A 9,605-nucleotide genomic window follows, 5' to 3' on the forward strand; every position below is an offset into this window, starting at 1 on the left:
CTGAAACCACCAATCTACTGTTTCTGTGAGTTTGGCTTTTTTAGATTCCACATATAAATGAGATCATGCAGTATTTGTCTTTCTCTGCTTAACTTATTTCATGTAGCACAGTGCCCTCAAGTTCGACCCATGTTGTTGCAAATGGCAGGATTTCCTTCTCTTTCATGGCTGAATAATATTCTATTGTATTTATATCCCCCTTCCTTGTTTGGTCTATAAATGTTAGCATGCTCTGGGAATCAGTTCTTGGGCCTTGTATCTCTGTGTACACGGACTCCCTAGGTGATCTCACCTATTCTCTCCACTGATCTCTACAGTCTTACACACAACTGTCGAAGGACAGCTCCACAAGATGCATTTGAAACTTATCTATCATAAGCAAACAGCATCTTTGGTTTTCTTCTATCTTAACATGTGCACATGTGCGTGCATGTACACACACACACACACACACACACACACATACTTGCACCTCCTGCATTCTTTCTTCCTGTAGGAAATGGCACCACATACCTTCAAAACCCCAGGGGCATGTTTAATTCTGGTCTTTCCCTTACAAACCATATCATTATGCTTTTGGTTCTAGCCTCACATTATATCCTGAACTTGACTTCTTTAGCCATCATTTTTCTCCTAGACCATGGAAACAGTCTCTTCACTGCTCTTCACTTTATCACTTTGCCCCTCACTACTGTTGATTCTCTGCATCACAGATGGTGATTCTATAGAAATCAGAGCACTTTTTGCCCCTATGGGGATCGCTGTAATCACTTCACTCCAAATAAGTATTTCAATCTAGTTGAAAGCAAAAAGTATGAAATTTAATAAAAGTTTACATTGATCTTTCCATCATTTCTTTCTTTCTATGTCTTCACCTGTGCCCATGCTGTCCCTGAAGCCTCGAAAGATGTTCTTCACACTGCCAGACCTACCCAGCCTTAATCTTTTCCATCCAGACCTCACCTTTCAGACTCCTATGAAGAAATAACTCCTTTTCCAAGTCTAATAAGACTCTTTTGAGCCCAGTTAGTTGCTGGATCATTTGTGCCTCACTGTATGTATGTGTGTGTGTGTCTGTGTGTGTGTGTGTGTGTGTGTGTGTGTGTGTGTATATATATCGTTTTTACCTCTTTGTGGCATTTGCCATACTATTTTGCAAATTCTTTTTATGCAACTGTTTTCTTCCATTAGACTATTAACTCCTTATATCCTCATAGTTTAATGTAGTGCTTGGCACATGGTAGGATGCAATATGTGTTTGATGAGAAATTAAATAAACAATTTGGCAGGCAAAGTTTCTGCTTCTGTTGTAGGAAGAATATAATCAGTTAGCAGGATATTGACTAGTCTCCTAAAAACAAAAAACGAGTCTGTTTAGGACCAGTTACTAAGGGCACCACAGATTGCCATAGCTTTATTAATGGAATCTGCAGAATAAAGAAGGAAGACACTCATGGCATCTAATTAACGGTAATGTCTACCTAATGAGAAAATCCCAAAGTCAATCATACACACTTTGGTTATAAAGAAATACTTAAAACTTATTTCAACTTTTAAAAATAAAGGAAACAAATCTGTTTGCTGACTTTTAACAACTATTTTCTTATATTCTGTGGCTCCATTAATAACTTCTATCTTGGTTCAGGGTAAAAATAAACCAAAAAACAGAAACCATATGTTCAAAATAACCTTTCATTTCAAAATTATTGCTAAACTATAGACTCATTTTCCATTCACTTTTTAAAAAACAATGTCTGCTATGTGTAGTAAATAGTATTTTAATCTTTTCTGCAGAAGTGTGAGTGGTGTGCACACTAAGGGGTAATTCTGTAGGAATAGACTTTTAAATTCAATTCAGCACTTTTATCGAGAATGGAGAAGCTTAAAAATTAAGCCAGCAGGCATCCAAAGCCTGAGAGAACACTACTGGATGCATTCTTAATTAGAGCCAATAAAGTGTGTTTTTAGGGAGAGCTTTCCCGCAGAAAGCTCAATGGTAAAACTCAGAAGAAGCAAATTAAATTCTCTATATTAACTGCTTGGCACACTGCTTCTCAAGGAGTTATTTAGCCCAACATGTGAGTTGACAAAATTTCACTTTCAAAACTCCACATAACCTGGAGATAAAGTACCAACTACTTACATATTTTACCCAAATACAAAACAATCTATACTAATTTCAAGTACCACTAGGAAACTAGGAGAAAAGAGAACACTGGAACATTAACAATGAGTTGAATGATAGATGAAGGATCACAAATCTTGGATTTTGTTTCCATAGCTACTTTTTTTTTTAACCATTAGGCATGTTTATGTTATGACTTGGAATGTTTGTATGACAGTGTATGTGTTTATGTAAGCATTAAAATAAGGTCAAGAAGAATGAAAGAATAGATTCCAAACTGTCAACAGTGAGTGCATCTGGATAGTTGGATTGCAAATAGGGAGATGAAATTTTCCTTTAAAAAATTTTTATCCTTATTATTAGTATTTGTGCTTGTATAGAATACTTTATAATTTAAAAATTAAAGTTAAAAAGTTACCAGTTAATTTCTGGAAAGTCCTATTCTGGAACTCATTGGTGCCAAGCACAGAAAGCAAATACATAGGCTTGGTTCACAGGACATTGGGCTTTTAGGTGGTGATGAGGACCGTATTTCAAATATGGTGTAATAAGTAATATTTTAGTCTTTTTTGAAGATATATTAGTGGTGTACACAACTCTGTAAACTGCTCACCAAAATACTAAATCAGTATGAGCATTTTCTTTTTCTCAACTGTTCAGTGGAAATATTTTCAAGTCATAAAATACAAATATGCCTAATGATTTCAACGTAAACTCATATAGACCATTGTGTGATAATTCAGAATATTTTTAAATATTTTAAGTTTATTTCTAGGTTGTTTTTTTTTTTAATTTTGATGCAATTATAAATGGGATTGTTTTCTTAATTTCTCTTTTGGATGGTTTGTTATTAGTTTATAGAAATGAAACAAATTTCTACGTACTGATTTTGTATCCTCCAACTTTACTGAATATATTTATTAGTTCTAACAGTGTGTTTGGTGGAATCCTTAGAGTTTTCTCTATACGGTATCATACCATCTGCAAATAGTGACAGTTTTACTTCTTTATTTCCAATTTGGATGCCTTTTATTTCTTTTTCTTGTCTGATTGCTGTGGCTAGGACTTCCAATACTGTGTTGAATACAAGTGGTGTGAGCATTCTTGCCTTGTTCCTGTTCTTAGAGGAAAAGCTTCCAGCTTTTCACTGTTGAGTATTATGTTAGCAGTGGGTTTGTCATATATAGTCTTTATTAGGTTCAGGTATGTTCCCTCCATACCCACCTTTTGAGAGTTTTTATCATAAATGGATATTGAATTTGTCAAGTGCTTTCTCTACATATATTGAGACGGTCATATGATTTTTATCCTTCATTTTGGTAATGTGGTATATCATGTTGATTATTATTTATTCTTTTTAAAAACTATTTATTTATTTATTCATTTGTTTATTTTTCAAATATTTATTTTTGAGAGAGAGAGAATGAGAGAGAGAGAGAGAGCAGGGGCAGGGCAGAGAAGGGGGTGGGAGCAGAGGATCCAAAGTAGGCTCTGAGCTGACAGCAGAGTCCAATGCAGGGCTTGAACTCATGAGCCACAAGATCATGACCTGAGCTGATGTCGGATGCTCAACCAACCAGGAGCCCCAATGTTGATTTATTTTTAAGACAGAGAGATAGAGCATGTACAGGGATGGGGCAGAGAGAGAGGGAGACAGAGCAGGCTTCACATTGACAGCCTGACATATGAAGCAGGCTTCACATTGACAGCAGAGAGCCTGATGCAGGGTTTGAACTAACGAATCATTAATTCATGACCTGAGCTGAAGTTGGATGCACAGCCAACTGAGCCACCCGGGCACCCCTATTTTTCTTCTTGTGTGGTGTTCTTGTCTGGATTTTGATATCTGGAGAATATTGGCCTCATAAAATGAGTTTGGAAGTATTCCCTTTTTCTCAACTTTTTGGAAAAGTTTGAGAAGGATGGGTATTAAATCTTCTTTGGATGTTTGCTAGAATTCCCTGGTGAAACCATCTGGTCCTGGACTTTTGTTTGTTGGGAGATTTTTCATTACTTATTCAAGCCACTTACTAATCTATTTAGATTTTCTTTTCATCATGATTCAGTCTTAGAAGCTCATATGTTCCTATGAATTTATTCATTTATTATGTGTTGTTCAATTTGTTGACATATAATTATTCATAGTAGACTTTTTTATCCTTAATATTTCTGTGGCATAAATTGTAACTTATCCTTCATTTTTTATTTTATTTTATTTATTTGAGCCTTCTTTTTTTTTCCCTTGATGAGTCTAGCTAATGTTTGTTAATTTTGTTTATTTTTTCTGAAGAATCAGCTCTTAGTTTCATTGATTTCTTTAAATTGTTCTTCAGGTCTCTATTTTATTTACTTCTCCTTTGATCTTTATCACTTCCTTCCTTCTACTAACTTCAGGCTTCAGTTTTTCTTCTGATTCCTTTAGGTGTAAAGTTAGATTGCTTATTTGAGATTTTTCTTGTTTCTTGAGGTAGGCCTGTATTGGTATGAACTTTCCTCTTAGAACTGCTTTTACTGCTTTTTGATGATTTTGTATTGTTGTACTTCCATTTTTACTTGTCTCAAGGTCTTTTTTGAATTCCCATTTGATTTCTTCATTGATCCATTTGTTGTCCTGTAGCATGTGGTTTAATCCCCAGATATTTGTCATTTTTCCTGTTTTCTTTCCAAAATTGATTTCTAGTTTCATACCATTTTGGTCAGAGAAGATGCTAGATATGATATCAGTCTTCTTAAATTTATTGAGACTTGTTTTGTGGCCTAATGTATTATCTATCCTGGAGAATGTCCATAAGTACTTGAGAATGTGTATTCTGTTGCTTTTGCAGGGAATGTTCTGTATACATCTATTAGGTCCATCTGGTCTAAATGTATCATGTAAGATGTCATGGCTGATGTTTCCTTATTGATTTTCTGTCTGGTTGATCTAGCCACTGATGTAAGTGGGGTAGTAAAGCCCCCTACTATTATTGTATTTATATCCATTTCTCCCTTTATATGTGTTATTATTTGCTTTATATATTTAGGTGCTTCTGTGTTGGATGTATAAACATTCACAAATGTTGTATCCTGTTGTTGGATTGACCCTCTTATCATTATACAGTGCCCTTCTTTGTGTTTTATTACACTCTTTGTGTTAAAGTCTCTTTTGTCTGCTATATAATATAACTACACCATCTTTCTTTTTGTTTCCATTTGCATGAAATATCTTTTTTCACACTTTTACTTTCAGTCTGTGTATCCTCAGTTTTGAAGTGAGAGTCTTGCAGGTAGTATGATGTAGATGAGTTGTTTTTTAATCCATTCAGCCACTGTGTCTTTTGATTGGAAAATTTAGTCCATTTACATTTGAAAGTAATTATTGATAGGTATGTGCTTATTGTTAATCACTTTGTTAATTGTGTTCTGGCCATTTTTGTATTTCCTCTCTGTTACTTTCTTCTTCTCTTGCTCTCTTCCCTGTGGCTTGCTACTTTTCTTCAGTGTTAGGTTTAGATTCCTTTCTTATTTGTCTTTTGTGTATTTAGCATAGGTTTTTGCTTTGTGGTTACCATGAGGTTCACATATAATGGGCTATATATATAGCAGTCTATTTTATGTTGATAGCAACTTAAATTAATACATTCTAAAAACTTCATATATTTTGCTACCTCTCCCTCCACATTTTATGTTTTGATGTCATATTTTACATCTTTTTATTTTATGTGTTCACTACTTTTGTCTTTTAACCTTTATGATAGATTTATAAGTTGTTAATCTACTACCTTTACTATATATTTGTCTTTATCAGTGACATTTTTACTTTCATATGTTTTCTTATTATTAGTTATTACTTTTTCTTTCACCTTAAAAAAGTCCCTTTAATATTTGTTGTAAGCCTGGTTTAGTGGTGTTGAACTCCTTTAGCTTTTGCTTATCTGGAAAACGGTCCTTCACTTCTGAATTACAGTGTTGCTGGGTACAGTGTTCTTGTTTGAAAGTTTTCTCCTTTCAGCACTTTGAATATATCTTGCCACTTTCTCTGGCTTGCAGTTTCTGCTGAGAGATTAGTTGACAGTCTTAAGCGGGTTCCCTTGTATTTGGGAGGAGGTGAGTTCAGTGTCTTCCTATGCCACCATCTTCGACTGCCTCTGAAAACATTTTAAGGGGGACTAGTGTGTAAAAGCTCCAGGGAGATTTCAGTTTATGATGTAAGGATGTTTTAACTGTTTTATACTGCTTTATACTGTGAGTTTCTCCTCACTAAAAGAAACCAACAACAGTGAGATAATCTTTTGAACAAGCTGAGGAGAGCATTTCAGGATTAGATGTTTGATTGGAGTGAATGGCTTGGAAGGTCTTTTCTAACACTGGAATTCTTTGGTGAAATAAAGGAAGAACATGTGATTCCCCCAATCCACTTGAGTATAAGCACTGGGTGCTTTAAAACTATGTCTTCCCGTAGCCTTTCTGGAAAGAATTTCTGTTCTCCTAAAGACTTGGATAAATACAAAACTGAGGAGAAATATATTACTTAGAAAAGGTACTAATTTCTCTTGATTTCTTATAATAAAACACTTTAAATCTGTCATGCTTTTAGATGACTCCCTATAACATTTCAGTTGGTACTACTCCAAAAAAATGTATGTGTGGAGAGGGTGGAAAGTAGGGATGGTTTTAGGGGTTGGGAACTTCTTTAAGGGATAAACTTGGTAAAAGTGAATTTATTCTGATTTTTCCATTTCTGTAAATGAGTAATCATATAAGTCTAAGAGCTATTGCTTTATTTCCTCGATGAAAGTGTTTTCCAGATATGTCTCTTTAAGCTCATACATACTAAATGGGCAATAAAGAAAAATAATTAGCTTCTATGTGAATAAAGAACTCACAGTCTTTTCAGCATTTCAATGGAATGTTCTGAAGAATTTTGCATGAGTTTGGGGTTAACTATTAACCACCAGTCAACTCTTAATGTTTAAGCTATAATTAGTTTGCAAATGATTATAAGCAAAAACTGTTAAGTTTTTTTCCTTCTGAAAGGCAATGCTAAAGAGGAAATAACATTATTATTTATAACATTCTATTCAAGTTCAATTTCTATGTTAAATTGCCACTGAAGAATTTAAATCGACTGCATTTATGTTTATTGCACAGCATAAACCATGTAAACAGAATAATACCACGTGCCTTCAAAATAAGTACCTACTAATGTAATAAGTACCTGAAGTAAAACCTAATTATGTTTTATGAACTCATAATGGTACATGTGGTATTTCATTATTTCATTTTTTAAATAATCTATTACCCTTTCTCTCTGAAAATGAAAAGGAAGAGAAATAGATGCAGTTTCAATGGAGACCATTCAAAATTCTAACTAAATTATTGGTACAATGAGATCAATGAGTAAAATATCACAAAATTAGAGAGTTAAAAGTATATATAAAAGACAATCGGGGGTTCTTCCAAAAGGAAGAAAAATTAAGAAAATTTATAGCAAAGACCGATGCAAAAGAAGAGAAAACACTCACATGAGGCCCTGTGGTTCTGAGTAACTATTACATTGCAGATAGTTTCAATAAATATACTGAGAACACTTTATAAAATCAATTGTAGTAATCAAAAATACATATGAAAAATACTGGACATTTTTGGGTTTTGGGGGGAGAGAGAGAGCGAGAGAGTGTACATGAGCCAGGGAGGGGCAGAGGGAGAGGGAGAGAGAGAATCTTAAGCAGGCTCCATGCCCAGCACAGACCTTGACACAGGGCTTAATCTCATTACCTGAGCTGAAATCAAGAGATTCTCAACTGACTGAGCCACCCAGGCACCCCTTTATGTCTTATTTTCATTAGATTAAACTACATATATAAAAAATAAACACATATTTTTGTATTTGTAACAAATTAAAAAAAATTTTAATGTTTATTTATTTTGAGATTAGAAGAGAGAGAGAAAGCAAGCCGAGGGACAGAGAGAGAGAAAGATGGAGGAAGAGAATCCCAAGCAGGACCCATGCTCCCAGCACAGAGCCTGACATGGGGCTCAAACTCACAAACTGTGAGATCATGACCTGAGCTGAAATCCAATCAGATGCTCAACTGACTGAATCACCCAGGCGCCCCATAAAATTTTGATGAAAAAAACTCCACGAGAGATTTCTGTTTATAGTTATCATGGAGTAACTTGTTGTAGATCAGTGCTGTCACTGAGGACAATGAATAAAGATGAATTTTTAAAAAATCTGTTTAAAGACACAAGAGAGCTATTAAAGTAATCAGGTCTTGAGGGGCCAAGATTGTATAGAAAGGGGAACTGGAGAGAGGTGAGCTGAACTTGTGTTGCAACATTTGTCCTGGGGGCATCTGCTGATTGCACATTTGGAGCAGAAGGCTGTGTATCTGTGGTTTTCTTAGGCAGAACAGCTGTGTTGAAAGACAAAGTGATCAAGAGAGGCTTGGGTGGCCTTATGGGGCTCATGAGATATAAGTGGAGACTTTGGAGGCCAAGATCCCAGTGAGAAGGGAGGTGTGGAGAACAGACTAGATAACTGCTTGTATCCCCTTCTGGGTATTTGTTGAATTCTGAAGCTACAAGGGGCAGGAGACCATAAAGCCAAGCATAAGGTCTCTGAGAAAACAAAGCAAGGTATTTTATAAGCCTCAAGGCACTAATGTGGATAGACACAGGATTCACCAGTACCCACTAGGTGGATGGTCCTGCACCAATCTCAAGTAAGAAACCCTGGGGACATACGCCCTAGTAGGAGGGGTGAACTAGAGGTAAACGGAGCCTTACCAGAATTGCTGCCCAGTTCTGATTCATTTATGTTTCAGAGGAAAGGGTGAACCTTTTCTGAAGGAAGGTAAAATATAGAGACTATGTATATTTTCTTAAAGATAGTACCTCTCAAAAAAATATTACTAGACATGCCAAGAATCAGGGCCATAGCCTGAAATATAAGATTATTTAAAAAGAGTTTCACAGGTGATTTGGATATTGGTGTTAGAAGTGCAAGGACTCTAAGGTAACTGTAATTAATATGTCCCCAAATAGAGGGAAATAATGGGCAAAACAGATGAGGATATAGACAACCTCACCAAAGTCTTGGAATATATAAAAAAAGAATTAAATAGAAATTTTAGAATTGAAAAATATAATAATTAAAAATTTAAAAATCAGTAATAGATGGTTTAAAGAAAAGCCTGCACATGAGAAGACAGGATTAGGGACGGTACATCAATAGAAACCACACTGAAGCTCAGGAAGAAAAAGAGTGGAAAGTCAGAAAAAAAGTCAAAGACATGTTGACTTGGTGCAAAAGACTTCCAAACAGGAAATAAAAATCTCAGAAGGAGGAGACAGAGATAAAGAGTCAAGAGAATGTTTGAAGAATTAAAGAACAGAAAGGAAGGAATATTATAGCCTGATCTGTCTCTTAAAATTTATTAAGCTGAAGAGATTTGGTTTGCACACTTTTCTGTATGTTACCCTTAAATAAACAATT

Source organism: Panthera leo, chromosome D4, assembly GCF_018350215.1.
Source record: "Panthera leo isolate Ple1 chromosome D4, P.leo_Ple1_pat1.1, whole genome shotgun sequence".
In the NCBI taxonomy this organism is placed as follows: domain Eukaryota; kingdom Metazoa; phylum Chordata; class Mammalia; order Carnivora; family Felidae; genus Panthera; species Panthera leo.